Source organism: Mastomys coucha, unplaced genomic scaffold, assembly GCF_008632895.1.
Source record: "Mastomys coucha isolate ucsf_1 unplaced genomic scaffold, UCSF_Mcou_1 pScaffold12, whole genome shotgun sequence".
NCBI lineage: Eukaryota > Metazoa > Chordata > Mammalia > Rodentia > Muridae > Mastomys > Mastomys coucha.
In genome coordinates this window covers 40,925,017-40,943,620 of record NW_022196894.1, presented here as the reverse complement: position 1 = coordinate 40,943,620, position 18,604 = coordinate 40,925,017, and the positions used below count along the sequence as shown (strand labels likewise).

General features: G+C 34.4%; 1 protein-coding gene and 1 pseudogene across 14 annotated transcripts in view; both read right to left on the bottom strand.

The window, feature by feature from the left end:
- Window positions 1-18,604, bottom strand: part of Zbtb20 (zinc finger and BTB domain containing 20) — a 737,287-nt gene that overhangs the window by 445,211 nt on the left and 273,472 nt on the right. The window lies entirely within an intron of this gene.
- On the bottom strand, window positions 210-2,000 carry LOC116085924 (annotated as a pseudogene).

Here is an 18,604-nt window from a genome sequence, read left to right as displayed (position 1 = left end):
TAATGCTTTCCTATATTATTTTATTTGAATAGTGTGCTGAAGATTTTGGTGTCTATTTTCAGTTTAGGTATTGGTTTTGTTTTTTCTTTTGTTGTTATAATTTTGTCTCTTGACTGTAAGGCTTAATCCTCATTTTTTTTTTAAAGTGATCTATTTCCACCCACTATATTCAGGAAAATTATGTAAAATAACTGCAATTTTTTTCTATAGTTTTTTTTTTTTTTTGGTACAATTGACCAAGGAAACCATTGGTATTTAGAGTGAGTCTGTCACCCTCCCCCCTTCTCTCCCTTCCCCTTCCCTCTCTCTTTTCTCACTTGCCTTATCAACTTTACTTATCTAATGTTTATAGGCCTATCTTAGTTCTATATTTCTTCCTAGGTAGCCTTGTTAACCTGAACATTTCTAGGCTGTTTCATTTTACTGAATTGTTGATTGAAACTGGAATGTCTCAGTTCACAGTTTTATCTTAGAATACTTTTGACTTCTATGGGTTTACTTGTGACCTCTGGCTATCCCTCCTTCATTTCTGATCTTGGTAAATCTTATCTTCAGCTCTTTGGTGAGCCTAGCTAAAGTTCTACCAATTTTGTTGATTTTTATTATTTTGTTCTTGAAATTCTTTTTCCTCTTTCCCTTTCTCTCTCTCCCTCCCCCCTCTCTCTTTTTCCTTCTTTCTCCTCCCTCCTCCCTGCTCCCCTTCTCTCCCTTTTGCCTTTGGGAAAGATGTTACTGAGACCCAAGCAGCTGCACAAGGTGCTTCTGGAACATTAAGCACCTTCCTCATTGACAATCTGGTCTTTCTTGAATCCCATGAAAGTTGTCTTCTCTTATATGGTCTAGAAATGACCATGACCAAACAAGTTCATGTCACTTTCCTCCATTGCTCATTATTTTGTCTATACAAGCAAGGTCTTGCAGAAGGTGAGCATTTGCCTCTTGGTTCCCACCACACAGCCTTTGAGTAGCACAAAGTCATTGGTCATTTCAACATAACTGACAAAGCCTTCCAGTAAGTTGAGGCTCTCATAAGACAGATCATATTTGAACACGCAAAAGCATTTTTGTTGATGAGCTTATCACCCTTGATGAGCTAGCCCTGACAAATCTTACAGATTTTTAATATGATAGTCCTTTTGTCCTGCTCAATCTTCAGAGTAGGCCACACAGGAAGGGTGCCGGGATCTAATACAAGCAATCTTGGACAACCCTAGGTGGGTTTTACAGGGTAGCTTCTTTTCAGGCCAGCAACTGGTGGCCTGTTTGAAGCTTTTCCTTTGATCACTCTGATGACATAATCTCATCCTGCTCCTACAGCCTCCTAGGAGCCCAGTCTAGCTTCTCAGCGCTAGAAGACATATTCACCTGGCATTTCAATCAAGCAGGCCTTCTTCTGGAGCAAAGGGAGCATACACATCTGATGGTGACAACTAATGTGGATGCCTTGTCAGTGTTTCTCCTCGGGCGATCTCTTGCCTATGCCATTTCTTGCTGAATTGATGAAGGCCTTCTCCTTACATTTCTGTGTTTTTGTAGAAATATCTTTTACACTTATCACTGAGGTGGGAGGCAAAGACTGTTTTGAGGGTGCAGAAGACTTGTGCAGAAAACAATTCCCACAGCCAGCATTGGTGTTGTCTCAGCAATGGTTACACATTATGCAAGTTCTTTTTGATCACCTTGGATCCTGTCCTGTCAACTTCCCAGATAATGTGGGCCATGCCCACTTTGTAGCTAGAAAGGATGTGAGGTGGAAAGGCTTGGAAGGGCCATCCCTAGGGAAGGTTTTCACTTTCCCACATGAAGACTACTATGCCTTTGAGGGAAGAAGCCCAAGGATCCATGTCTGGGAGCAGAGAATTATTGGTAAGACACCACAGCATCAAACATTACCAACAAAGACCTTTTCCTTTTCTAGTCTATTAATTTCTTATTGCTATTAATTTCTTTCTTTTTGTATTTGGGCTTATTATATGCTGTATATTTACCTGTATATCTTTCTGTCACTGTAAGGAAGTAAATATTAACTTATTAAAATATATAGATGTTTTCCTTTTACATTTTGAAGGTTCCATTAAATGATCCAGTGGGTCAACTTTTTGGAGGCCCTAGAATGGGCAACATATCACAAATAGACACTATATTAAAGCAAATCATTCAACACATAAGTCAGGAAATATATTGAAATTAAGAATTAGTAATATTACACAATCCCTTACAAGTCAACAACTTCATACACATAAAGTCATCCTACTAAGCTCTGTCAAATCATCAAGGTCCTCCCTAGGGAATATATCTGTAACAAATAACTCATATTTAAACAATGGCATTACATAATTACTGGGCTGACTGATTTATTTTGGTACATTTAATCACAGTGTATTCTCAATTCTTTTACCTTAAAATTTTTTATTATTAAGGCTCTGTGAGTGCAATACAGAAGTGGATGCTTACAGCCACCCATTGGACTGAGCACAGGGTCCCCAATGAAGGAGCTAGAGAAAGGACCCAAGGAACTGAAAGGGTTTGCAGCCCCTTAGGATGAACAATAATATGAACTCAACAGTTCCTCTAGAGCTCCCGGGGACTAAATCACCAACCAAAGAGCACACATGGTGTGACTCATGGCTCCAGCTGCATATGTAGCAGAGGATGGCCTTGTTTGGCATCAATGGGAGGAGAGGCCCTTAGTCCTGTGAAGGCTCTATGCCCCAGTGTAGAGGAATGCCAGGGCCCGGAAGCAGGAGAGGGTGGGTTGTTGAGCAGGGGGAGGGAAAGGGAATAGGGGTTTTTTTGGAGGGGAAACCAGGAAGGGGAGAACATTTGAAATGTAAATAAAGAAAATATCTGATAAAAAATTGATGGGAAAAATTTATTATAAATAAACTGTCTATGTGAAAAATAATTTTATTTTCATATTTAAAGATAGCTTTGCTAGATATAAAATTCTTCATTGATTATTATTTTCCTTTTCATTTTATTTTTTAAAAATTTCTTTGACTTTTGACTTTGTTTCAACTAAGAACTCAGGTGTTAATGAATGAATCTGCTATAAATATTCAGTCACCTTTTCTTTTAGTGTTTGCAAAATTGTTTTCCCTTTCCTTTCATTTCTAAAACTATTGTTCAGAAATATTGTAAGTCTTTTAAAAGTTTGGATAGATAACAGAGTGTTCTATTTAACAGACAAATATGATGAACCAGATGTTAGGTGTATCTTATACTTTATAAATTACAAAATGGGTAATAATTATGTTCAATTTATATTTGAGAAGAAAGAGCTTTTTAACTGGACAAAGGGGGAAATGTGGATTGCTGTCTATATCCAGGTGAGGGCAGGCACTAGATAATTCTACAGCCTGTGACTGGGCAGTGGATAAAGAAGGTGGGCTGAGAGTTTTAGAGATGGGAGAGAGAAGGAAACACAAGAAGAAGGAAGGAAGATGGAGGAAGAGAAAGAGGAACTAGATTTCACATGGCTTTAAATACCCACAGGTGGCTATGAATATTATATAAGGAATAGATAATTACAGGACAATTTGTCTTATCTGGGTGAGCAGTTTATATCAATATCAATTGGCTCTGAGCTCATTGTGTGGCATTTTGTTGAGAATTTACTGATACAAATTTGACTGATAAATTATCAGCCCTTACACTTTCGATTTTACCAGGTTAGAGGGATTTGTGACAGCTAACCACAGGGGGTGGATGGCTGGGAATGTGAGCAGGAGCCACCACAAGAGAACTGCAATATGGGCGGCTACCATGGAGACCCTGGTGGCAGAGAAATCCCTTTACTAGAAATTAGCTCATGCTAGTATAGGCACATACATTTTTCTATATTTCACGCAACAGTCACTTGTATTGATCTTAGTGATTTTGTCAGGTATAAGATAAAATCTTAAAGTATTTTTGATTATCCGTGATGGCTAAGGATGTGAAACATTTCTTTAAGTGTTTCTGAGCTGTTTGAGATTCCTTTGTTAAGAATTCTCTATTTAAATTTGTATCACATTTTTATATTGGCTTATTTGTTTTTTTAATATCAAGTATCTTGACTTCTTCATATATTTTTGGATACAAGCCCTCTATTGAATGTGGAGTTGGTAAAAATCTGTTCCCATTCTGTAGTCTGCCATTTTGTCTTACTGATGGTTTCTTTTGCCTTACAGAAGCTTTTCAGTTTTATGAGGTCCTATTTATTAATTTTTTATCTTATTTTATACATTATCCTTGTTCTTTTCAGAAATCTTCTCCTAAACCAATGAGTTCAAGGCTACCAAAAGAAAACGTAGACATCAAACCAGCCATAGACCCTCTTATCTACAATCCTATATTGTCTGCAAAATATATCAGTGCAATGGTGGCAAAAAGCTTGTAGGAGTAACCAACCAGCATTGATCCATGAGATGAAACTCATCTCCAACACTGCTTAGATGACCAAGAAAAAGACACTACCTACATAGGGCCAAACCAAATACTATCATCATAAAAATAAAATAAAATTATATTTTAAAAGTAGTTTATTGAATGACTCCTAACGTCATTCTGTTATACTCATAGATCACTCCATTATTTAGCTATCACAAGAGAAGCTTCCTATTGCAGCATATGGGAAAAAATACAGAGACACTCACCCAGAGCCAGATATTATGCAGAGAGAGGAAGGGAGAAAGAGAGGGAGAGAGAGAGATGGAGAGGGTGAAGAAGATACCTTAGAACACACCTTTAAATGGGACGTCTCCATCAAATCCCTCCCCCAACCCCCCAGAGCTCAGAGAAGTCTTCAGAAGAGCAGACAGAACGACTGTATGAGCCAAAGAGGCTGGAAGACACCAGATGAACAAGGTATAACAATATACAAGAATACTAGGTACAAACCTCAGAATCAAGGCTGAAGAAAGCAATCCAGAGGAAATGGGTCCCAACATCAGGCAAAAGAGTCAGAGGCCTCCCAGCTCCCCACCCCCACCCCACACACACTCCCACTGTTAGAAGTCCAATAAGAACACCAAGGTAAATAATCATAATATACATTCAGAGGACCTAGTAGGGACCCATGCAGGTTCTGTGATTTCCTATTCAGTCTCTTTAATCCTCTATGAGCCATGAAGCTTGTTCTTTTACAATAAGAGACAGAAAGGGAGTGAATCAAGATAGGAGAGAAGATCAGGACGAGCTGGGAAGAGCAGAGGAAACTGCAATCCAGATACATTGTAGGAAAGAGTTACTTTCAATACAAGGGAAAAATAAGCAAAATAAATTAAGACCTAAAAGACAAAGATACAGCATATTATGTATAAGTGTATATACATATATATACATACACACACATAAACACATATACACGTATAGTTGAGAAATCTACCAACTGAGAAGGGCTGTTATTATTCTGAGTCATCAAAGAATGCTGAAAACTTTAGAGCTATACTGAGTTCAACTATTTTAATCAATTTTGGAGAGCATAACATACAATCTAGACTTTATATCATCCAAAATTCATTACTTCGAGATCTCTTTTAGGTCTCACTGCTTACTTTGATTAAGGTTTGCATGTATGAACTTACTTCATGTTACATGATTTTCTGGGCTCACTCAAGGCATATATTTAAAGAATATATTAAGGGGATAAACTTCATAGGAAGTAAAATAAGATAAATTATGAAGATCATATATAGAAGGGAGAATAATATTTATTGTAAAGGTAACTCTTTAAATGAATATCCACAATAAAACTCCCTTAAGAATAGACTCACATAGAATATTGATATGAATAAAATTGCAAAATCATTGATATCACACAAATGAAGTAAACATGTAGAATGTGTAACTAGAAAATTTCAAAACTTGTACTTGAAAGCCACCAAGAGCCAGGCAGTGGTGGCGCACGCCTTTAATCCCAGCACTTGGGAGGCAGAGGCAGGCAAAGTTTGAGGCCAGCCTGGTCTACAGAATGAGTTCCAGGACAGCCAGGCCTACACAGAGAAACCCTGTCTCAAAAAAAAAAAAAAAAAAAAAAAAACAAAAAAAAAAAAAAAAAAAAAAAAAAAAAAAAAGAAAAGAAAAGAAAAAGGAAAAAAAATGACACCAAGAAATATAGGAAAACTTAAGGAACTATGTATAGGAGAAATACAAAATGTACAATATTTTAGCCCTGAAATGTGATTTTTCTGAGTCAAAACTAATGCTTGACACTTACAAAATCTCAGAGAAATCAAGACTTGCCAACCTTGATTAATGAAGCTATACCAGCTAAAGCTATTCACTTTTTTCCTAAGAACTTGTACCTATAAGGATTACTGTTCCTATTTGAAACCTAAGAAATACAATTCTCTGAAACACAACATACACTGGTCAAAGTATCAGTATTCTTGAATATGGAGTATGATAGAAATGTATTACATTGAGTGATGTGGTTATCACTCAGTTAGTATTCAAACTATTATAATGAAAATTCCAAGCCTCCACTGCCACCATGGAGACTAATATTTGAATGTATTTGGGTCCTCCAAAATGGAAAATCGGTGCTTAGTATCTTAGGAAACATACGTAGATATTTGTTAACCTTTGTAACTTCTATTGGAAGATTCAACTGAATCTTAAAGTGATAGTTGTTTTAATAGTAACAAAGAACAGTTGTATTTTAGATAACCTCCATTAGTCACTGTCATGTAATGACAGCCAAAGATCCATGTATACAGAATATATGGAAAAGTTCCAGAAATAATTGCAGCATTTCCAATGGAGTTTAGTTCCTACACATACTCTAAAAAAAATCCAGAGTGGAATATCTGAATAATCTGAATCTCATAACTCTAAAATTACTAAATTGCTTCTTGTCAATATATCTCTTCCTACCCTTAGTATTTGTAGTGCATGTTTTCCAAAGTATGTGGTGACAGCCCAATGCTTCCAAATGTACATAAAACACAAGTCTTTTATGTTTATATATATGTGGTATGTGTATGTGCACACATGTGTCCAGGTGTGCTTGCCATGTACATATATTGAAGGCTGGCAATTGTGGTCTGCCCCATTTGTTCTTCACCTCATTGTTTTTGAGACAGTAGTTTCTCATTGAACATGGATGTTTTCCTGCAAACTACAAGGTCTTTCTATTCCTTTTCACAGTCTACCAGAACTTGAACAACTCTATTGATGGAGATATACCTTTGTTTTCAAGATAGAGAGAAATCAAGCTGGAACTGATCTGGAAGCTTCTTCCATTCTAGCTAGCTTTCATAGTGATCAAAGGTGAAATTTAGGCTGCCCTGGGACAAAAGTCATCAATGTCCTAGACAACTGTGAATCCTGCAAACAACAGTGCAAATCAAATTTGCCCAGCAAAACTGTCCACTGGCACAACAGTGACTATTATGCTGACATCTGATCACTGTATGGATTGGACTTGTGGTCTATCCACAAAAATGCATTCCGGCTGAGTACCATAAACCCAGTCAAAATCCTGGAACAGAGAAGATTAAGGTCCAGATGGACACTTACTACAGTTGTTTAATTAATGAGTCACGGTGTCAAAATGCTTCCTTGATATATTTCTTCGCATAGACTAATGCTACATCAAGACTCACCAGAGAAGCTTCTCTTTGCAATGAACTGTGGAGTATGCTGACTCATGCACTCAAAAAGTGATGATTGTCAAGCTCTAAAATCGGGATACTTAAACTGTCAGCTCTAACACACAGGAAGCATTGCAAAAGAGGGAATGAAGAAATATATGAGTAGAACTAGAAAGAATGTAAGAGCAAAAAGATAGAAAAACGGACAGGAAATGCTACCTTCTGAACAAGAGCCACTGCGATCAGGATCTCAGAGCAGTTTTAGCTGCCTGCCTTGGGTATGGGCTGGTCATTACTCTGTCATAGATTCAGAGAGTCACTGGGCCACACCTGACCCTGGTGAATTATTAACTCCTGATAGGGAGAGCCAGTCATCAACTTCACTTGTGTACTCAGGGTAGGCTCAGAAGGTTCTGATGAATAGTTTAAAACCCACAGCTACACAGATGGGCCTCATTACATTTAGTGGTTCATAAGACAAAGTCAAGACTTCATGAATGTGAGAAATGGACAGACAAGGGGACAGGTAAATAGTGAGAGAGAGAACAGAGTGGTGTGAAGATAACTAGAATACATCATATGCATATTTACAGCTGCCAAAAAAGAAAGTTAACAAATATCAATAATAATCATAAGAAAAAGAAAAGGATGGAAAATATAGAAATGTGTAAGAAAAACTACAAGTATCAATAATTTGATTGTACAATAATAATTGCCAGTACTGTAATTTAAGGTAACTGTCAATGAGATACAGTTTTTTGGAAGTATGTGTTTATATATGTGTGCACATGTCTCCAGAGATAATATCCTGTTTATTCTTCAATAACTCTCCATTTCATTTTTGAGAGAAGGTTTCACACTGAATTCTAAGCCTGATGATTGGCCTGGCCTGCAAAATATAGGAGTGCTCCTAATTTTGATTATCAAGCAGACATGCACCATGAAATCCAGCTTCTTCCTTCCATGGGTGATTCTCAGGATTATGAGGTCAGCAGCACATTACTCACTTAAACATCTTCTAGCTTCCAATGAGATAAGTTTTACTACCAGCTTTATTTTGCTAAATTTGATGTATTGTACATCACTAAGTTACTTCTTCATCTTACTATTTATATGTAGTGTAGAAATGAGCAATTTATACACTAATTGTTTCTAAAGTTAACATATTAATTAATTAACCAGCACTATATTCCATAGGCTTCATATTATCAACTTTTAAGTAATGTATTATAACTTGTTATTTCATAGATTTTGTTTGATATAATCATGTCCTGTAGGAAATTCCAACTTTATATATATAGAAAGCAGCATTACACAGATTATAAAGTGTCTCTGAAATGATGGAAGTTAGCATTTGCTTCTCAAGAGAAATAAAATGGCATATTTGAAACTAAAACGTTAGAGAAAAAAGTATATTACAGTAAAGACAAATTGTTTTAGAAAGCATCTTTACTTTTGTATTTTCATTCCTGCTATATTTACTATAGTACTACAATAGTAATACGCACAATTAAATGTGAGATATTCTTATAAAGTTAAAGTGCTATAAAAGCCCCAACACATATTCCTCAGGAGCCTAATCCAATTCTGTTTGAGGAGTTATCTTCTTTCTATGAACTCTGTTGTACAGAATTACATCATATCCCATGGCTCAGATTATCTACAATTCATAAAATACTTTTAAAAACTGTTATGAAGTAGGTTCTGTTAAATATTCATACAACGCCTTCTTCACTTGGTTTAGCACAGAAACATACTACATATCAATCTGTGCTCCATCAAGACAGTTGCTTCAATATAGTAAGTTGGGTAAATAGAGGAAGTGTGCTGTGCATAATTTATTTACATTTTAGCAAGACCTCAAACAAATGATACCACACGGGAGGCTCACAGTGAGGCCGAGAAAGGCTTTCTGGTTTGTAAGCTATATTGTTTTATCAATATAATTACTTATGCATTAACATAGAATAACAGTTCCATACAGACAACTATTATGGTCAGTGACAAATATAATTTAATGACAGCACTTGAAGTTGAGAAGAGATGAAATTTTACAAAGTATGATATGTTTTGAGAATATGAAATAGGTGTTAAAGTTTAAAATGGTGGTGCATGCCTTTAATCCCAGCACTTTGGAGGCAGAGACAGGAGGATTTCTGAGTTCGAGGCCAGCCTGGTCTACAAAGTGAGTTCCAGGACAGTCAAGGCTACACAGAGAAACCCTGTCTCAAAAAAAAAAAAAAAAAAAAAAAAAAAAAAAAAAAAAAAAAACAAAAAGAAAAAAAAAACAAAAAAAAAAGAAGAATAAAAACAAAAACAAAACAAACAACAAAAAAAGATAATGTAAGTCCAAAAGATGAAAACATTGGCCTTAATATGGTAGCATTTCCTGCTAGCATCACTTTTAGTAGAGGTGCTAACTGTCTCAGCACACAGATCTCTCCTACTTTGCAAGTCAATTCTTTGGTGAATGGTTTACATTACTGGATGTGCTCTCCAATGAAAAAAAGTAGACAAAGCAAGGCTTTTGGCTAATACTAATTTTACTCTGAAAACAACTTCATATAGTTTTTTTTATTAGATGTTTTCTTTATTTACATGTCATACAACATCTCCTTCCCAGGTTCCCCTCCAAAAGAAATAAAATAAAATAAAACAAAAACAAAAACAAACCTCTGTTCCCTCCCCTTCCCCTGCTCACCAACCCACCCTCTCCTGCTTCCAGGCCCTAGCATTCCACTATACTGGGGCATAGAGCCTTCACAGGACCAAGGGCCTCTCCTCCCACTGATACCCAACAAGGCCATCATCCTCTGCTACATATGCAGCTGGAGCCATGAGTCCCATCATGTGTATTCTGGTTGGTAGTTTAGTCCCTGGGAGCTCTGAGGGTACTAGTTAGTTCATATTGTTGTTTGTCTTAAGGAGCTGCAAGCCCTTCAGATCCTTGGGTCCTTTCTCTACCTCCTTCATTGGGGACCCTGTACTCAGTTCAATGGATGGCTGTGAGCCTCTACTTCTGTATTAGTTGGGTACTGTCAGAGCCTCTCAGGAGACAGCTATATCAGACTCAAGTCATCCAGCAATTGCTGTCATCCACAATAGTGTCTGGATTTGATGAATGCAACCTCATATAGTTTAATTAGATCCTTGGGAAAGTTTTTTAAACAAAAATAAGAATACAGAGTTATGAAAGATAAGAGACATTATATAAATTAGAAATATACATTACATTGAAATCAAAGGTTATGAGATTGTCAGGAATTAGCACCAATAATACTATGTGGATTTATGTGAATGTCTATGTCAAAGCAGTGTAGTTCCAACAGAGGGAAAATATCAGAAACATATTGTAAAAGTATAAGCAACAAGTGATTACATAATTATAAAGGATAATGATTATATGATAGAAAGCTTATTTCAGAGGAAGGTAAATATGCAACAAGTAAATTGCATGTTTAATACTTTTTCTAAATAATCAAAAAGATTAGATATATTAGTTCTCACAGAGTATACATATTTTGCTGCAATCTGTTTTATATTTTTCTTATTCATATCTACTAAGCAAAAAGCAAATTCTTTGAAAGTATGTGTCTTAGGTTTTTCTGTATTATAATTCATAATAACTAGCATAATATATTAAACTTAACAGTAAATACAGTAAATATTTGTAATTTTATGTGTTTAAATTATAAAGGATCTAGTCAAAAGAGTGTACCTTGCAATATAAAATGTTTATATACACTGTCTAAAGGAGAAATATAAAAAAGAATTTTAAAACTATGATAAATTGTATTACAAGATGGGAAAATCAGAGTATGTTTTATGTAAGTGATTTGAAAAAATAAAATTAGTACCAAAACCACAATTGTGTGAATTCAAAAAGACTCTGGGATCAACAAAATTCCAATCACAGTATCACACAAGTGACTCACTTTAAGAGCATGTGTCACTTCAGTCATTTTACCAGGGGCAGTGGTTAACTATGGTGACACATCCAGTCTCCCAATTCAATAGAATGTATATACTCTATGCTATTGAGCTTTGAAATTTAGTAGGGCTTTACCAAATTTTATAAGTGTTTTTAGTTAAAATCCAATCACTATTCTTCTTGATGTAAAAACCTAAAAGTTTGACTGTAGTCATTTTATATTTAAATAATTTTTAAAGTTCACATAGTGATTTGAAATATTAATATAAAAAGCTTTTCATATTTTCTTAATAAATTTTAAAATTTAAGTTGTTTACTTAGCAATGAGAAATCGATGACTTTAAGTTATTTCTTAACTGTCATTTTCCAAATTACTATATAGCCTTTTTAAGGGCAAGGCCAATGTATTTGAATTCCAATGTATAATGAATTTTTTTCTGGTACAAAGTAAGGACTGAACAAATGTGTAACAAATTAATTTGAATTAAAAATACATTATATGAAAATTCAAAGTCTTTCAATTAGTTTCATAATGTTTCTAAATATGTTACATTTAACTTGAAAATAATTCTAATATTCAAAGAAAATAAAATTCAAATTTACCAATATAAAAGTATATTTATCTGAACCTTAACTATGAAAAAAATGATAGTAATATTCCCATACATATAATCAGCAAGTATGCTTTCTATCACAATGATCAGTTAAATAATTGAGAAATTTTAATTAATAAAATGGGACATTAAACAATTAAAAGAGAAAAGACTAAACCGTTATTGTTGGCTGATAATGTAATTGCCTTGAAAATTCAAAATAACTTCAAAGAAACTATTAACAGCTAAGGAAACAGAACTAATTGCAAACATTAAATAGAATAGACACAGATTTTCTACTAAAACTTTGGAAAATAGAATTGAAACAATCCCAAACCCAAACAAGAACATGATCCATTTACACCCAGAAACTATGGGATGCAGAAAAATAAGATGTTAAGATTGACTTGTGAATATAACGATTCATATCGGAAAATATTATATAGTACTGAATATGAATGCTGAATATTGCAAAGATACTAGTACTAATTTATAGTTTTAATAAAATTTTATTGGAACATTTTATGAACTCAGTGAAGGGAAGGCACTGTGAATAATATGTATGTGACAATACCAAAAACACCTCTGAATGAAGAAGAGCTGTGTGCGGGGTATATGCCTGGAATGCTAGCATTGGCAGACAGTGGGATCAGGGTCGGAGGGCCATCATCCTTAATGACATGGCAAATTCAACTGCAGCCTGAATTATATGATACCCTGTCACACACACACAAAAAGAAGGATGAAGGGATATGAGGGGAGAGGAAAGACAAAAATAAGAGATTAAAATGGAGACTTCAACCTAATAAATGTATAAACTGTGAAGGTGTGAGAGACACAACATGGAAGTACTGTAAGAACCAAACAACGGCTGACAAGGAAACTCTTCCAATACTCCAAACATTTATATGCAATTATGCTATGGCATGAGTGTGAGTGACTGTGATGGTGTCAGGGCAAAGCTTAACCACTCAGCCACCATCAAATAAGATACCGATTTCACACCTTTGGCTAAAATGGCATTTAATGAAATAGAAAATAAACTAGACTACTGAAATACTAGAAAAAAAATGTTGACTAGTTATACAATTTTAAGCTATTGGGGAATATAAGAGCAAAAGATAATATAACAACAGGATTACTCAGACAAGTACTTAAGTTTTTCTCACATCAACAACAGCAAAGACAATAATATGACATTTGAAAACTAGGAGAAACATTTTTGTACAATATTTGACAAAATGACTTAACATTTAAAGACAATCTGACAAATCAGCGCAATGACAGGAGTAAAGGACACAAGCAAACAGTTTATTAAAAGGAGGAAACAACGTCACATCAGTATAGGAGAAGCATGCTAGTTCTATGTTAATGCAATTGATTGAACCAAAACAAAAGGAACTTTGGTTTTGCTTGCCAAATTGACAAATAATGGTAATATTCAAAGCAAGGAGAAAATTACCTGGAAAAAATCCATTCACATACAATATTCAAAGAACCCTGAATGCACACACTCTGACCCAGAAATTTATCTCTACAGAACCATGGATCCTCAGAGTAGAAGAAGCCATGTTCAAAGTCACTTCAGTATCAAATAAGGAGAAGTGGATTAAACATTTTTAGTACACAAGATACAATAATTTAAAAGTATTGATGGTACACTTTTGATAACTGTCATCTAATTACTGATGCTGAAAAAGCACAACACATACCATATGATCCAAATTTCATTTAAAAATTGACATGCAAATACATATATTTTAGAGTTGTGCATAAAGTTGGAAGGAATTAGGGGAAATATTAGAAACAACCCTAATTGATGGTGACAATGGATTTAAAATTTAGTTGCATTAATTTGTTTCAAAATTCTCTTTGATATGCATATTTACCTTTATAACTGATAAAAACCATTTGATTAAAAATTGACTTATATGGTTTCAGAATCCACTCAAGGCACAATAGCAAATATTTGTAGAAATTTTCTGTCCTGTATGTCTGTAATTACTGTTACACTCTTTCTTCTACAAATTTCTTTCAAAAGTATACTTGTATAAGATGTTTCTGTTGACTATATGTTCTTAATTTTTCTTTTTCTGAAGAACAAAATACTCTGACCCAATTGAAAGCCATAGAATATAAAATCACCCTTTAGTGCCACATTACATAATAATATGTAGACTTTGTAGTACTCTATGTCCCTTCCTTTGTCTAATTCATAGGCATTATATTGGTAACAATTATGTTGTAATAATTATATTGGTAGCAAGCTTGAGTATATACAATCCAAAATTACTTATTTGGCCAATTTAGCCAATGCCAAGAGCTCTCTCCAACCAACATGACCAACACAGAGAAGAGTATACTTGCTTTGTATACTTCTGTTGCTTAGAACACCAATGTTTTTAGTTTTTCTCAAAGTAAAAATAGGTAACGTGGGAAATTTTTGTCATTGCTTAAAAATAGCTGCCAAAGTCAAGACATGTACTAACCTTCTAAGTTTGTTGGCTCCATATTGTGTTTGAAGGCACACCCCCTCCAAATGTCTGCACTCACCATCTGCTACTGATCCACAGAATAATGCACTCAAGTCTGGTGTTGCTTGGCATAGGCAAAGACAGTCAATGTCCAATCTCATCCAGACATGTGCACCATATCAGGAACCTTATGACACAATCCTCAACATCAAAGCAGCACTTTCAGGCCCCACTGCACATCAATCAAATAGGTATGGCAGTCCAGCTGATAGGCAGAATCTAAGCCAATGCTAGCTACTACTGTGTCTAGATCTCTCCAGTATGCCTGCAGCTCCCCTCCATTAAGATGATAGCTTCGGCTTAGGTTATTTTGCCAAAAGAAGTCCATGGAGTCACTCTGGCAAGAGGAAGGGTCTACATCAATGTCAATAACAACTTTCTTCTGTCGACCCTACCATCTGTCCCCCTGCTACCCACCTACTTTACTTTATGTGGACCTTGATGAATGGGATTTAGTTAGTCCAAGATTCTAGTTTAGCCAACCTTTGCAGATGGGGTCAACATGACTGCCCTCTGGGCCAAACTCCCCAAATGACATAACTGATGGCTTTCCTGCAGAACATCTTTTTGAAAATTTGACATCTTGAAAAAATTCATACCAACCAAGTTTTCAAATTTTGACTTTATGAGAAATGTGGTCTGTTTAATTCCTAGTAAAGATGATTATTTAATACTTAGAAAATCTGAATGATAAAGTACAAATAAGTTTTACTTCTACAATATGTGTAAGTGAAATACAACTGATAGATGAAAGTAAAACTTGGGTATTTTTTCAATTATTTCAATGTAGACTTAAGAAAAAGATGATAAAAATGATCAAAACCATAACAGCAACACAGAAGTAAAAAATACCATTCTGAATTAGATGCAAAAATTGTAGAAGATATTATATATGCTAAGTGTAATATAACCTCTTATATATCTATTATCCAGAAGTTGTATAGCATTAACATTATTCTGGTAGAACAGTAATCTTTAATATATGGTAAGAAAGAAAGAATAGGTTTTGATAAACCACACTTTTACATATTACAAAATATATGAAATTGAATAAATTAATATTTGCTTAAATGTAGTAAATAAAAATATTATATTGAGGCTAAGTATAGAACAGTTTCAATTAGGTAATTAAAAATAAACTCATAACTGAGCCAAAAGTCAAGTGAAACAATAGAAAATCTGAGAAAATGCAACAGTACTAGCTATGGTCAATTTAATACATCAAAATTATAAGTCTTTTTTTTCCTTTCAAGAAAAACTAAATGTCAGTCTACAATGGTCTCAGGCTCACCTAAAACAAACACAGAACGAATAAGTATAACATCTGAAACTTTACACAATTTATATTAGAAATAATTAAAATGTAAGTTCTTACCATAAACAAGAAAATAAATATGAAAATATATTCAATACTGTAAGGTAATATACAAAATTACCGAAAGTATCTATTTATAGTACTTTACACATACTATATATCTACTGAGGGTCCGATGAACTGAACAGAATCTAAATGAAAAGATTGTTACGATGACAGTTCACTAGATATCAACCAGATCCTTCCAAAATTATGGGAAACGGTTCCATTATTAATTTAATAGGTTTATCAGTTATTTTTAAGTTTACAAATCAAGATGAGTTCTGATTGTATCTAAATAAAATACAGTGGAATTATCTTTAGAGAAATCACAGGGTAATAAAAAGATATTTTTAATTTGAAGTATCTCTAAATTTTCTAGCATTCTTCAGTCAACTAAGATAATGCCATAGAAATTCTACATAAAACCTGAACTTAAAATGTTCTGGCCTAATCATCTGGCTAATCTCTTAGAGTTTTCCTGAAATATGCTTCTATCCTTTTTTCTATGGGAATTCTCCCACTGATTAACACAGAGAATGAGAATTTGGCCTGTGCTCTATAGGCACCATTGAATGTGGCCACCTGAGGCATGTAGGGAGGGCATCCAGCTGGCACACCACATGTTGCCCTGGAGTAGTGTACAATGAGAGGGAGATTTTGGCTAAGAATACCTGGGCAATCTCTACAAAGGTCCTGATTATGAAAAGGACTTCAGCATTGTCATTGTCTCATGAGTGTAGTATGAGCCAAAGAAACTTCTCTTTCTATGTTTATATATTACCAAGAAAAGAAAAGAAAAAAAAAGCTCTTATAGGAACAATCAAAGAACTCCATAAAAGAGAAAATCTGGCTGACTGATACTAGAGCTTGAATATTAACCATGTCACTGGATAAAATTTTCTAAAAACTCTGCATACTTTAAAATTTTTAATATGAACTGAAAGTACAAGCTCCCTTAAATAAAGGATGCAAATGCATACAACAAAAATTTATGTCACCTATATAGCTGTTGTACTTTATATTGTAGAATAATTATATAGTTCATTATTCATATACTACTCATTTAAGAAGTCTGTTGTTTTTATTTTATTTTATACAATTTATGAGAAAGAAAATGCATGCATTTTAACTGTAACTACAATGAAATAATTTTGTCAATTTTGAGACTTTTTCAAAACACCATACGTGATTAAAACACATAATGCACTAGTATTTTTGCCAATTTTTGTTTTTAAACTAAAGCTGTTTTTGAATTACACAAGCAAAGCACAAAATCAGAATTTTAAAACTAGCGAACATATTTAAGGGTAAATTTTAAAATAAACCCACTTGATTCTTTGTTGAATTTTGTGAGATTCCACTGGAGCATGTGGTGGAGGGAGGAACTGTCCTCTGGCAAGGACGAACCACACCCACTGTCTTCTGTAAGTTTTGTTTAGAGTTTTCATACGCCTATTGAGTGGCTCTGGTGATATTTACAATACAAGTTTACTTCTGAAGGAATTTATGATGTCCCCAACTGTTAGCAACAATTACAGCTGGGTTTTATATTTGTGTTTATGTTATTTTGCATATAGACTCCAAAAACCAATGAAGAGAAAATTTGATAGAAAACATATCCTGGAATTGAAAGGCAGATTCCATCTATCAATATAACTAGTTGATAGTATTTTGAAGATACGGTTTGACAGGAAGGGAAACAAACAAACATAATGGCTTAAATATGCTGCTTCAGCCACTAGAGCTATCTGTCACTCAAAAGGTTTTTTCCTTGTATCACTAATTCAATGTCACATGAACACGGATTCTGACTTTTCAATGAATTTTGATGATAATTTATTTACATAAAGGAAAATACTTGATACTTTTGATACTTTTGTTTTCATGTAGGTCTTTTTGAACTTGCTTAAAACAATTTAACTGTACACTGAATTTACATTTTTCCCTAAAAGCTTAATCAAATTACAGGGATCACAGTGTCCCTAGGACTAATGAGTCCCAATTTATATTAGAGACAATAGAATCTTCAAGAGCTAAGGTATCAGCAGAAGATCATACTGCACAGCCAGCCTGCATTCAGAGTAGTCACTTGAATCCTAATATAGCCACTAAAAATTACTACTTTGTTTTTTATTAAATTATCATTTTACTTCATTCAAATATTTGGCAGGATAGATTTGAAGTGTAAATAGCAAAATAATTTTTCATTAGTTGAATTAGACTTTGTAATTTATAACCAATACAATTTGGCTTACATCATGTCTTTTTCTTGGGTATTTTAGGATCTTAATTCCCTGATGGCAATGGAAGCTCTAGGAAGCTGGACTATGCTAATATTCAATTTATTCCTTCCTCTACCTTCCAATAATCCAAGAGGCCAAAACCAAAACCAGGATGTTCATTGCTGATCATCCCATCTAAATATTGATGCTTCTAAAACATGTACTTTGAGATTTTCTTCATTTTAGAATTACAGGTGGAAAGTCACTTCTCTGATATACACTGCATGCAATGAGGAAGGAGGCAGTCCTACAAAATGCATATGTAGGCAATGGTTTTTCACCTCTGCATGTTGCAGAAAATCCCACTGAGTTAAGTAGAGTTCTACCAAG